Below are 12075 nucleotides of genomic sequence, written 5' to 3'. Positions count from 1 at the left end.
CTAGAAAACTGATCTTAATGCACAAGCACGGCCAGAAAACGTATCGATGCACAGGAAAGCCATGACACAGACCTCACTTCAAATAAACAGCCAAGACACCAACCGCACCTCATTTATCAAGCCAGGAAACCGACCGTATTGAACGGGCACAGTCATGGCACCAACTTTGGTGCAGAGACACAGAGCATCAACTTCAATGCACCGAAACAGCAGGCGGGCCCGCTGCATGGCACAGACAGAATACTGCGCCCACAGCTCAGGCCCAGTCAGGGTGCCAACTTCCCTGCATGAACCCAGCCTGCCCTGGACACACTCGGCCCACTGCATGGCGCGCCGCAGACAGAATACTGAGCCCGCAGCTCAGGCCAAGTCGGGGTGCCAACTTCCCTGTATGAACCCAGCCTGGACGCACTGCATCGGTGCCTCCAATCTGTTTTCTCAACATACAGCCCGTAGTATGAAGGTGACGAGGGGAGAGCACGGCGAATGGAGGAGGCACCCCGATAACCGGGGCAGGGGCCTTCCTCCTTTACGCTCTCTTCCCCCTCCCCCACAGGGGCAGGGGAGAGGGCGGCAAAGGAGCCAGAAAAAAGAAAAAAACAAAAGGGCGCCAAGAGCCCAGGAAAGCCTGCGAAGGGCAACAAAGGAAGGGGGCGGGGCTTGGGGCATAAAGACGGCGGGCGCCCGGCACAGGATCACTTGCAGCTCTCCCAGCAGCCGGGCGCCCGCCAAGAGTGGAGGACTTCCTTTTTCCCAGGACTTCGTTTCGGCGTGAGGAAGCGGCGGCTCTGGCGGCGTGGTGAGCGGTCGCGTCCGCGAGGCACCGGCGACGGCGAAGGAGTTTCTATCCGGGACTTCGTTCCTTTTGAGGAAGCGGCGGCTCTTGCGGCGTGGCGAGCGGCGGCAACCGGAGTCGCAGGCGACGGGGAAAGAAGGTCCGGAAGGAGGCAGGGCCATCTAGCAGAGCGTCGAGGCAGCAGGGAGCTGCACGCTCACAGCCAGCAAGGGGCGAAAGCAAAGTTTTCCCGCAAGAGGCGCCAGTCAGCTGGTCGGCGAGGCAGCGGGGTCCGGCAGGCTCGCGGCGGCGCCTAACTACAAAAGAAGCAGAGGTGAGAGGCGGCCATTACCCCAGGTTGGGAACAGCCTGAAATAGCTCAGTTGTGAGAGCTTTAGACTGAAGATCTAAAGGTCCTTGGTTCGATCCCGGGTTTCGGGATGAGATATTTTTCAAAGTAAGACGCACGGGCAGCTGAACGGCTGCGGGCGCAAAGGACAGACAAAGGGCGGTCCTAAGGCTGAAGCCTGCAGAGAGCGATTGAATTGGAGGGGTGGACGGAAAAGTGCCGGGCGTGATTACTGAACTATTGCAAGGCTATAACAAAAGAAAGGTCAGCAATTTAAGCAGAATTTTCTTTTTGGCTGCATGTGCTGTACATGAAAGTAGGAGACACATAAGACATTGATTGGGAGGACAGTGCCTAAGGAGAAGCATGCGGATGCAAGGAAAAAACCAGGAGGAGCAGCAGAAGGATGAGTTGGAGGCATTTTTGATGATGGCAAGAAGGGCGGGGGACAAATACGGCACCAGCTGGATGCCGTTGATGGCAGCACAGGTGGGAGCTGAGGTTGCGGGGCGCAACCAGGAGGCCCGAGTCACCGCTCTTGTTTCCGTCTACACCCGTCGAGGAGGCATGGGTGGAAGTGCACTCGCAGGAAGGGAAAGAGCTGGACATCGAGGTGCTCGAGGAAGAAGAAGTGCCAGTCGCCAAAAGAAAAAGAGTGATGACCAAGAAAGCGAGGGACAGCCAGCAGCAAGCGGCGGCAGCACAAAGGCGGAAAGCCAACCCCAAGGGAAAGGGGAGGGCGCAGGAGGTTGAGGCCACTCCGGCACCTGTCCCTGCTGAGGCTCCAAGACCAGTGGGAGGTCCTCGCAGCACACCTGTAGCCACACCGGCGGTAGCAGCTGAGGTGCCAACCACCTTGGAGATGGTGAAAGGTATGTTCAGGGAATGTATGGAGGCTTGGGCGAAGGGTGCAAATTGTCAGTTGCCTGTTAATAATAATGCTTTGAACATGGTGGGTAAGGGAACGCAAGGGGGTAGTGGGGCCACGGGGCAGCTTGGCTCGGGGGCGAGTCAGCCCGTGGTAGGCGTAGGTCAGCCAGTAACGGGAGTGAACCCGGGGCAGATGGCGACGCAAGGGGCAAATACCACCTACACGCCACAAATTGGGGGGACTCCTTGGTGGGGGGCACAGGCTCCTTCACAGGTGCACGGGCAGGAGCTGGCCAGCAATAACACAATATACGGGAGACCAATGCCGGGGTTTGCACCGGCCAGAGTGGCGATTAATGCATTGGCATGGCACATCCCGCTGGCTTACAAAGAACGGGTATGGAGGAAGGAGTTCATGGATATTATGGAGTTGTTGTGGATGGTCCCCTCGGGACAAGGCTTCAGCGAGCCCACTGAGAGGGAAAGGGAGAAGAAGGAGAGGGAGAGGCCAAAAATAGAGCTCAATATACATACCTGGTTGAGGGCGTTCAGGGTTTATGCCACTATTATGTTAGAAAAATTCCCACAAGATGGCGTGGCATTGATGGCGTATGAGCAGTATATTCACGAGCAATACCTGAAGCATGGGGGGGATACATGGAGCAACTACGATAAAGGTTTTAGACTCAAAATGCAGGTATGGCCTGCAATGACCTGGGATGAAGTGGATGTGGGGGGGCGCATAGACACGAAAACGGTCCCAGACAGGCCGGTAGATGAGAGCGTGGCAAGCGAAAGACCAGCCCAGGGCAGGGGCAGGGGGTCCTACTCAAAGGGGAGGGGGTCCTTTCGTGGGAACTCCTCTTGGAACAGCCGGCCCAATTACCAAGGGGAGTTGCCAGAATGTTGGTTGTTAGCAGAAGGGAGGTGCTCCTATGGTAATGCGTGCAGGTTCAAACACTCAAAGGCGGCAAGCACAGGGAGGCACAGCCCCGCCAACCGAGAGGGTAAGGCAAGGGGCAACGCAAAAGGCAAGGAGAAAAGCAAGCATGATTGAAACACAGCTGCCAACGCCAATACGTTTACAGGCCATGATGCCTTTCCTGAATACATATAGTGACAAGGGTGATGCAAAATTGTTATGGGAGGGTTTCAGGTGGGGTTTTAAGATTCCTTTCCAAGGACAGATAGGACTTAAGGAGGCATGTAATTTGAAATCTGCGCTAGCAATGCCTGAAGTCTTGACACAGAAAGTGGGGAAAGAGGTACAGTTGGGGAGGGTGGCTGGCCCCTTTCGCACACCTCCACTGGAAAACCTGGTAGTGTCCCTGTTGGGCTTGGTACCTAAAAAGGAGAAAGGGCAGTACAGACTTATTCAGCACTTGTCCTTCCACGAAGGGGAGTCAGTGAACGATGGCATCTCGGGGGAGGAATGCAGGGTTCACTACGCAGCATTTGAAGATGCAGTGGATTTGGTGAAGGCGGCGGGGGTGGGGGCCCTCATGGGGAAGGCGGACATTGAGTCAGCTTTCCGGTTGCTACCAATTCACAAGGACAGCCACCATTTACTGGGGTTCAAGGTGTTACAGGATTACTTCTACGACAAATGTTTGCCGATGAGGTGTGCAATTTCATGTGCGTATTTTGAGAGGTTTAGCAGATTCCTCGAGTTTGCAGTAAGGCAAAGAAGCAAGGTCGGGGGGATGGTGCATTACCTCGATGATTTCATGTTTATTGGGAGCAAAGGGACGCATGATTGCAAGAAACTTATGACGGTATTTCATGAGTTGATGGAAGAGTTTGGGGTACCTCTGGCTAAAGAAAAAACTATGGGTCCGGTCACGTCACTGGTGTTTTTAGGGATTGAAATTGACTCCGTGGCAGGGGTGTGCAGGCTTCCGGGAGACAAAGTACTTAAGTTGAAGGAGGTAATCGCAGGATTGTTAGGCAAAGAGAAAGCCACTTTGAAAGAGCTTCAGTCCCTAGCGGGCAGCCTGAATTTTGCAGGCAAAGTGATCCCTTCAGGTAAAGCATTTGCTAGAAGCATAGAGTTGAAAATAGTGGGCTTGAAGCACGCGGGTCAACACGTGCACCTAGGAAAGGAGGTTAAGAAGGACCTGGAAATGTGGAATACCTTTTTAGACCATTTTAACGGGGTATTGGTGTGGAAGGAACCCCTGGGGAAGGGAGATGGACCCAATCTGGTTACCGACTCGTCAGGGGCCCTAGGTTTTGGGGCCATCCTGGGCAAGAGGTGGTGCGGGCAGGCCTGGCCGGCCGAATGGCAGTCCGAGGGGATCTCCAGGGACATTACGGTGCTGGAGTTGTTCCCGATAGTGGTGGCATTCAACCTCTGGCCGGAACAGATGCAAGACAAAAAAGTGCTAGTTTGGTCGGACAACCTAGCGGTGGTGCAGATTATCAATCAGGGAACTAGCAAGAATGGTAGGGCATTGGGGCTGCTCAGGGAACTGACAAAGTGCTTGCTGCAGCTGAATGCAGAGGTCAGGGTACGCCATATACCTGGGGTTAACAATGTGGCCGCTGATTCTCTTTCTCGTTTGCAGTGGGGAAGGTTCCGGGAAAACCATCCAGAGGCGAGCGCAAGGATGACACCCTTCCAGACACAGTGGTGGGGACTGGTTGGGGAGATCTGAGCGCACTGATCGACACGGCTCTCGCATCAGGCACTATGCGAAGATACAAGGTGTGCTGGTAACGGTTCGTCGCCTTTCAAAACAATATCCTGCCCGAGAGCGAAAAGGGCAGGCCTGTGCGTGCCTTTTTTGGGATGGTCTTGGAGCCAGGGAAGGTCCAGGGCGTGGGTGGCTTACCACCTGGCGGCGATTGCGCAATTCTACAAATTAAGGGGCATGCCTGACCCCACCAGGGAGCATTATATTGTCATGGCTATGAAGGGTTGGGCCAAGCAGGTGATGGCGAAACCCGACGAGAGACGGCCCATAGATGTGGGGAAGTTGCACAAATTGATCAGGAGTTTGGGGGTGGTGTGCAGGGACGAGTATGAAAAAGGATTGTTCGCAGCAGCCTTCTCTCTGGCATTTTTTGGGGCTTTAAGGGTAAGCGAGGTGGTGCCAGCCAACAAGAAGGGTAAAGGTTTGAGTTTCCTGAGGAGCTGTGACATAAGGGTACAAGGGGAACGGTTATGCATATTTCTGAGGAGGTCTAAGACCGATCAGACGGGAAAAGGCAGAATGCTCACGTTAGGGAGTATCCAAGACAGTCCGGTCTGTCCAGTAGGATGCGTGAGCAGGTATGTGAGTCATAGGTGCCACACAGGAGACGAGGCCCCGTTTCTGGTACACAACGACGGGTCAGCACTAAGCCTGTTTCAGTTTAAAAGGGTGTTGGACAGGACACTGGGGGAGGCGGGGTTCTCAACAGGGGTTTTTGGGACACATTCCTTCAGGATAGGGGCCGCCACAACTGCGGCTGGGATGGGCCAGGGAGCGGAGACAATCAAACAGATTGGGGGCTGGAGGTCCGGTTGTTTTAAGCGGTATGTCAGGCCTGACAAAATGTAAGACTAACAATTCCTCCCTCCTGTTTCCTCGCAGTAGCACCAAGGCGGAGAAGGCGGCGGTCTGCCTGGGTGGTGGGCCATTCGTTTGTGTCGAGGGCCAAGGGAAGCTGGTCAGCCAAGCAGGAGGTGCTGACCGCCGGGGAATATCAGGTGCAGTGGCACGGAGTGCCGGGCATGAAATGGACACAGTTGCAAGGGCACATACGCAGTCTCCTGAGGGGCCACCGGAGGCCTGATGTATTGGTGGTTCATCTCGGCGGCAATGATTTGGCCGAGTTGGGGAGGGGGATCTTACTCAGGGAAATGATGTCTTCATTGCAGGATCTAGCGGCTGAATTGGGGGACACGGAAATTGTGTGGTCTGAAATCATCTCGAGGTGCGAATGGAGGGGCGCCGAGAGTCAGGCAGCCGTTGAAAACTCAAGGAGGAAGTTGAACTGGGCCATGGCTAAGTTTTGCAAAGGGAGAGGCCTGCAACATATCAGACATGGTTTGATCAATCGGAAAAACAAAGAGTATTACTTGAAGGACGGGGTGCATTTGTCAGAGCAGGGAATGGATCTGTTTTTCTGGAACATCTGCACGAAACTACTGGAGTTATAAGCTAGGAAAGGGGGGAGCCACGGTGGGCGGTAACCCACCTTTGGCGTGGCGGATTGTGGCAACCTAATATAAGACAAAGACTCCGAATGAGCCATTGCTAAACCAGAAGGGGCTTTGCCCATTCTAGACAGCGCCTCCTGGGAGCCTAAACGGCGGGGGTGTCTGGCGGTAGCAATTGGGGCTCAACTTCCCCCCAACAAACGGCGCTCCCCCAGTCCGCAAAGACCTGCATGGGCAGGCGGTTTCTCAGACTCGAGGGCCTTGGGGGAGTTGTGCCTGCAATCAATATGGAGGAAAAAGGGGGAAGCAGGATGAGGAGCAGTCGCCACACCTGTTGGAACTAAATTTTTACCTGTTTGCAGTGGTCATGTATATGTAAAAAATAAATCTGCGGCCTTGTTATGCCAAACCAAAGGAAATGTCTCATGCAGCACCTTACTGGAGGGGAAACGAAGGGGCTGACAGAATGTGTGAGGTTGGATAGAAACGTCATAGCTATTGGACAAATGCCCAGGTTATGAAGGTGACGAGGGGAGAGCACGGCGAATGGAGGAGGCACCCCGATAACCGGGGCAGGGGCCTTCCTCCTTTACGCTCTCTTCCCCCTCCCCCACAGGGGCAGGGGAGAGGGCGGCAAAGGAGCCAGAAAAAAAAAAAAAAAAGGGCGCCAAGAGCCCAGGAAAGCCCGCGAAGGGCAACAAAGGAAGGGGGCGGGGCTTGGGGCATAAAGACGGCGGGCGCCCGGCACAGGATCACTTGCAGCTCTCCCAGCAACCGGGCGCCCGCCAAGAGTGGAGGACTTTTTTTTCCCACCCTCCCACCCTACAGCTACGGCGGAGCCTGGACGTCGTTGTCGCAGGATGGACAGGCGGATTGTGGCAACCTAATATAAGACAAAGACTCCGAATGAGCCATTGCTAAACCGGAAGGGGCTTCGCCCATTCTAGACTGCGCCTCCTGGGAGCCTAAACGGCGGGGGTGTCTGGCGGTAGCAATTGGGGCTCAACTTCCCCCCAACAAACGGCGCTCCCCCAGTCCGCAAAGACCTGCATGGGCAGGCGGTTTCTCAGACTCGAGGGCCTTGGGGGAGTTGTGCCTGCAATCAATATGGAGGAAAAAGGGGGAAGCAGGACGAGGAGCAGTCGCCACACCTGTTGGAACTAAATTTTTACCTGTTTGCAGTGGTCATGTATGTGTAAAAAATAAATCTGCGGCCTTGTTATGCCAAACCAAAGGAAATGTCTCATGCAGCACCTTACTGGAGGGGAAACGAAGGGGCTGACAGAATGTGTGAGGTTGGATACAAACGGCATAGCTATTGGACAAATGCCCAGGTTATGCATTTTATGGTGCCTCCCTTGCCCTGGCCCACATTCCGCGTTTCAAGAAGATGGATGAACACTGGGACCCGGCGTCCCCTTAATCAGACGCTCTGCGCTATCTTTGGAGCCCGGGTCCCCTGGGCCCATCAATGCCGGAGGATGTATATTTTGAGAGCATAATCTACAGCGAGGCGGAAACAACATGCAGGAAATCTCATGAAGAGAAGTAAAAGCAGAGCACGCGGCACAGAGTGGGGAGCTGGGGGGATTCATGCACTCTGGAAAAGCGGAGCCGCTTCTGTAGACTCGGCGCAAAGCGAAGCTCGCATTCCGGCAACAGCGATTTCATCGAGAAATACAAGCGCAGGCAGCCCCTCACCCGCCCTCAGTCAAGCAGTATTGGCCATAGACCTGGCATCGGATATACCCACTCCCGGTGCACTTCTGCCTGGGCATCGATAGGCAGTACGAGCCCCCCGTTACCCCGATCCCTCCATCACCCTGCTCTGGGGCAAGAGTGGAGGGCAGAGGCCAGGCATAGCGCTTTTCTGCACAATCTTATAGCACAGACCTTTCTGTACAGGGAGTATGCAGCGGGGGCTGTGTACAGGCAGCGACTAGGGCTGTGCAGAGGAAGCGAGGGCTCTGCACAGGCAGCGAGGGCTGTGCACAGAGGTGTGTTCTTGATGCGTGGGGAGAGAAATGTGTACTGGTTGCAGGGTTGTGTTTCAGGAGCAGTGTGAGATGGCTCTGCAGGTTAGCGTGCCTGTTTCAGACATGTGTGTAGCCATAGGTCATCGTTTAACACCAGTGAAATAACCTCGGGGCCATGGGCGACCGCTGAAAGATGATTTGTCGGCAACATGGGGATAGCTCACTGTAGTATGCAATTCCCAGGTTCCATTCCTACAGCAGGGCCGACTCAGCCCTTCACGCTACAGAGACTGATAAAAAGGTTACTATAAATGAGTTGACAAAAACAACTTATTTTTAGTACTACTAACCAGCAGAACTGTGGTAGCGTGTGCTAATAAACCCCAAATATTGTATAACTTGTAGGTTGCAGAATGCAATGGTTAGGAGGTTAATTCGCATACAGGGTTGCGTGTGGGAGACACAGGTCAGATGTTTCAATCCCAATGAGAGATCGTATGGGATTAATGTACCTACACCAGAGCTCTATGGGAAGACTGCAGGAAATGACTCCCACTCATAGAACAATAGCGCAGGCAGTAATGGGATTGCTGCAATGATGCAGTGATCTGCATGTGCCCTACAGGTCACGGGCTCAAATCCTTTAGGTCGCCTCCATTCTGTGTGTCTTATAACAAAAAACAAATATTTTAAGAAAACCATAAATCAAGGCTGGCAATACCCCTGGGAACAGAGGAGTTTTACGAATTGCAACACCACCAATGTGGTCCATATGATAAAATGTCCTTGTAACAAAAAATACATCGGAATGACAACGAGAGCGATCAAAATACGGATCAGGGAACACAGGTCCAATATTAGAACCAAAAAAAGAACTGCTCCTTTGGTGGAACATTATATCGACAAAAACCACACAGAGAACGACCTTAGGTCGACAATACTGGAGAAAGTTAGAATATCTAAAAGAGGGTGAAATATTCCAGCTCTCCTGCTAAGAAGAGAACGACAATGGATCTTTAGACTACGTAGTCACATACTTGGACTCAACGAAGAGATCTGCTGGCAATCCTTGGCGGTCCAGTAAAACAGCGCCAGAACAATATAAGAAAATTGGGCCGCACTACTTAAGAAGCAGTCAAGTACAGAGATTCTAAAATCTAGAATGTACCTGGGACACCATGTGCTCTGTAAATGGATATATAAAACAACAGATTGCCGTATAGCGTTGTCTTTACGCCCAATATTCCATGTGGCTCGAGATATATATGCAGAATCTGCACCATGGACACTTCGTTCACCTTGGTGCCTTGTTTTGGAAGAATTGACACAGTTTACGGTACACAACAACCTAAGGTGGGAATTGTTCCATATTCGCCATTTCATATATATATATAAAAAAGAAAGTTGTATATATGGGACTCAATACCCACAACTCCGTGAGGAACGTGCCAAGTACAACTAAAATTAAACCCAAAAACTAAAATAGAAACACAATAAAGAAACATGTGCAAAAACATGGATGCTTATTTAATATTGAAACGCTCATTTTAAGAAGTTCACGAAGCAATACAGACAATCGCGTGATAACTACAATGCTAGCGATCACGTGAGCACTGTGACGTTGTATTTAAAGGAAGCCTTCCAAGATGGCGCCTTCAGCAACCATCGGACGTAAGCTAAGACGGACCGGGACACACATTTAAGGTGAGCGCCAGATGCGAAGTTCGGTCTCTTACATGCAAACAAGTGTTCTGCAACCTGCGATCTGTACATACTTTGCGGAAGAGTGTCAGTAAGAGATCAGGGATATTTAGAACATACGGCACAGTTGCCGTTCTAGTAACAACCCCCAACATCGTGCTAATGCGGGGACTCCCTTTCTAAACAAACGAAGGTGGGTAGAGAAAAAAGAAAATAACGGGCATGCTGCGACCCGGGATGTTCATTCAGTGAAAGGCCTGATGCATTCCAATGCCTGAACCCTTTTTTTTATTTTTTAAATGGTGCGAATAATAGGCTAAACATCTCAAACCCTGCCAGTAACACACGAGGATGCACAGATCTTGGTGATTAAATGATGGCAATGGTCCTTTTTCAGGGCAATATTGTTGATAATGGTGGAGGCTTTCGAGAAACACCGGATTGACCTCATTGTTTAATCCACAGGAACTAACTCCAGGGAATCATGAACACATGACCGCGAACCTGATCCTGTCCTTCTATTTAAAGAAACGATGCAGAACAAACAGGTGAAGAATCTGTCAGTGTTGCCTGATAGGTTCTGAATGTAATTAAGTACAAGAACTGGACACTAGTATCCACTATTCATTTAATTATTAATTTGTAGTTTCCTGCAAGAGAGATCTCCGGCTGAATCTTCTTAAGTATTTTTAAGTGGAAAAAGAGAAAGATCAGACGGTTCCGCACCAAACACAGGTAATTAAGAATATTTCTGGATTCTATAGAGAGACTGTCCATTACAGAAGTACATGAAATACTGATGCCTGTTCCACTTTGTCTTTCTTGTTTTTACCTCTTAGGTTTCAGGGATTGTACCCACAAGCCCTCTGGATACCTGAAAATATCCTCATAATCTGCAAAGATTTGAAGACCACATAGAGAATACCAAAATTAGAAGTATTCGTCCTGAAGAAAGCGGCCATTAAAGGATCCCGCTGAAACCAGTTGACTATCATTTAAGTAGTACTGGCCTGATAAGCCAGACCCCGATACCCCACATATATATATGAAGGGGCTTGCATATAAGAAAAGATTATCACTGCTGCTTACCTCTATTCCCCTATTAGGCGAAGAGAGAACTAGCTTGCTTTAACCATATTCTTTGATTTATGGTTTTCTTATAATATTTGTTTTTTGTTATAAAACATACAGAATGGAGGCGGCAACATTAAATATATATACCGACCCCCAAGGAGTGTTCACTCACTTTTAAAGATTAGGAAAGTAGTGAGAGAGGAAAGGGCCAGGACCTCCACATACCATTTGCAGTCGGCACATCAGCATAAACTAGGGCTGGCACCGACTCCATAAGAGGTTCAGAAACACAGGGCTAACAAGATTATCGCTAGGGACCTAGCTATAGGAATACTTTGTTAACAATCATCCTCCTGTTATTGTTGTGATAATATGATTTTAGTAAAGAAAAGGAGGCAACCACCTATCAACTCCTTTTGTAGTTACCAAATCCTTTAGGACCAATTTAAACTTATATACCCCAGGTTGATAATATACCATGCATATTGTTCTGATGGTGTGCTTGTTTCACTCATTATAGATCTTGTATACATCCGGGACTGGACAGAGCAATATATATATTTATATATATAACAGAAGTAAGCAACCCTTTTCTACCCACAGTTACCTTTTCAACTTTCTGAAATTGGGAGGCAGGGCTGACTCAAACAACAGAAAGAATGCCCCAGACATTAGAGTGGAAAATATTGACATTTTTGAGTGGTAAAAATTTCCAATGAACAAGTAAAATGAACTGGTCTAAACGTTTATAAAAAAAATTAAATGCACACATAATTGGTCTGAAAATCAGGACTGCGGCTCACATAGGGAGCCAGCTGAGAAGTAGGATGCAATACCTCAATGACAATATTAACTGTTCCAGTGGTCATCTATTATATTTGAAGGCGTTTTTGAGCCCTCTTCTCCAATATCGACCTAGGGAAGAGAGCGCTGCTTAGCATCTCCAAGGTTTGGATGCTGAAATGCTCCGTCATCTGTGATGAATCCTACGGCTCCCTCGCTAAAACCCTGCCTAAAGTCTGCAAGGTGGCCAGGGAAAGGCAGACGCTTTCTGATCCTGACCTTGGGGGTGGTGCACTGCGGGAGGATCACCCGGGAGAAGACATGGCACAGGGTGGTGAGATCATCCCATAGGATGAGACACAGTATTTGTCCTTTAAAAGGAAGAACCTTTTAGAGTTGC

The 12075-nt window shown here is 50.6% G+C and overlaps 1 protein-coding gene and 1 non-coding gene across 3 annotated transcripts in view; one reads left to right on the top strand and one right to left on the bottom strand.

Moving 5' to 3' along the window:
* HOMER3 (homer scaffold protein 3) overlaps positions 1–12075 on the bottom strand; it is a 1163927-nt gene that overhangs the window by 501014 nt on the left and 650838 nt on the right. The window lies entirely within an intron of this gene.
* TRNAF-GAA (transfer RNA phenylalanine (anticodon GAA)) lies at positions 1144–1216 on the top strand. The gene has a single exon. It is a non-coding gene; the product is annotated as a tRNA-Phe (tRNA).

This window comes from Ambystoma mexicanum, chromosome 1p (assembly GCF_040938575.1).
Source record: "Ambystoma mexicanum isolate Mex_15411 chromosome 1p, UKY_AmexF1_1, whole genome shotgun sequence".
NCBI lineage: Eukaryota > Metazoa > Chordata > Amphibia > Caudata > Ambystomatidae > Ambystoma > Ambystoma mexicanum.
The sequence above is the reverse complement of the archived record's forward strand: the minus strand, read 5'-3'. Positions and strand labels throughout refer to the sequence as shown.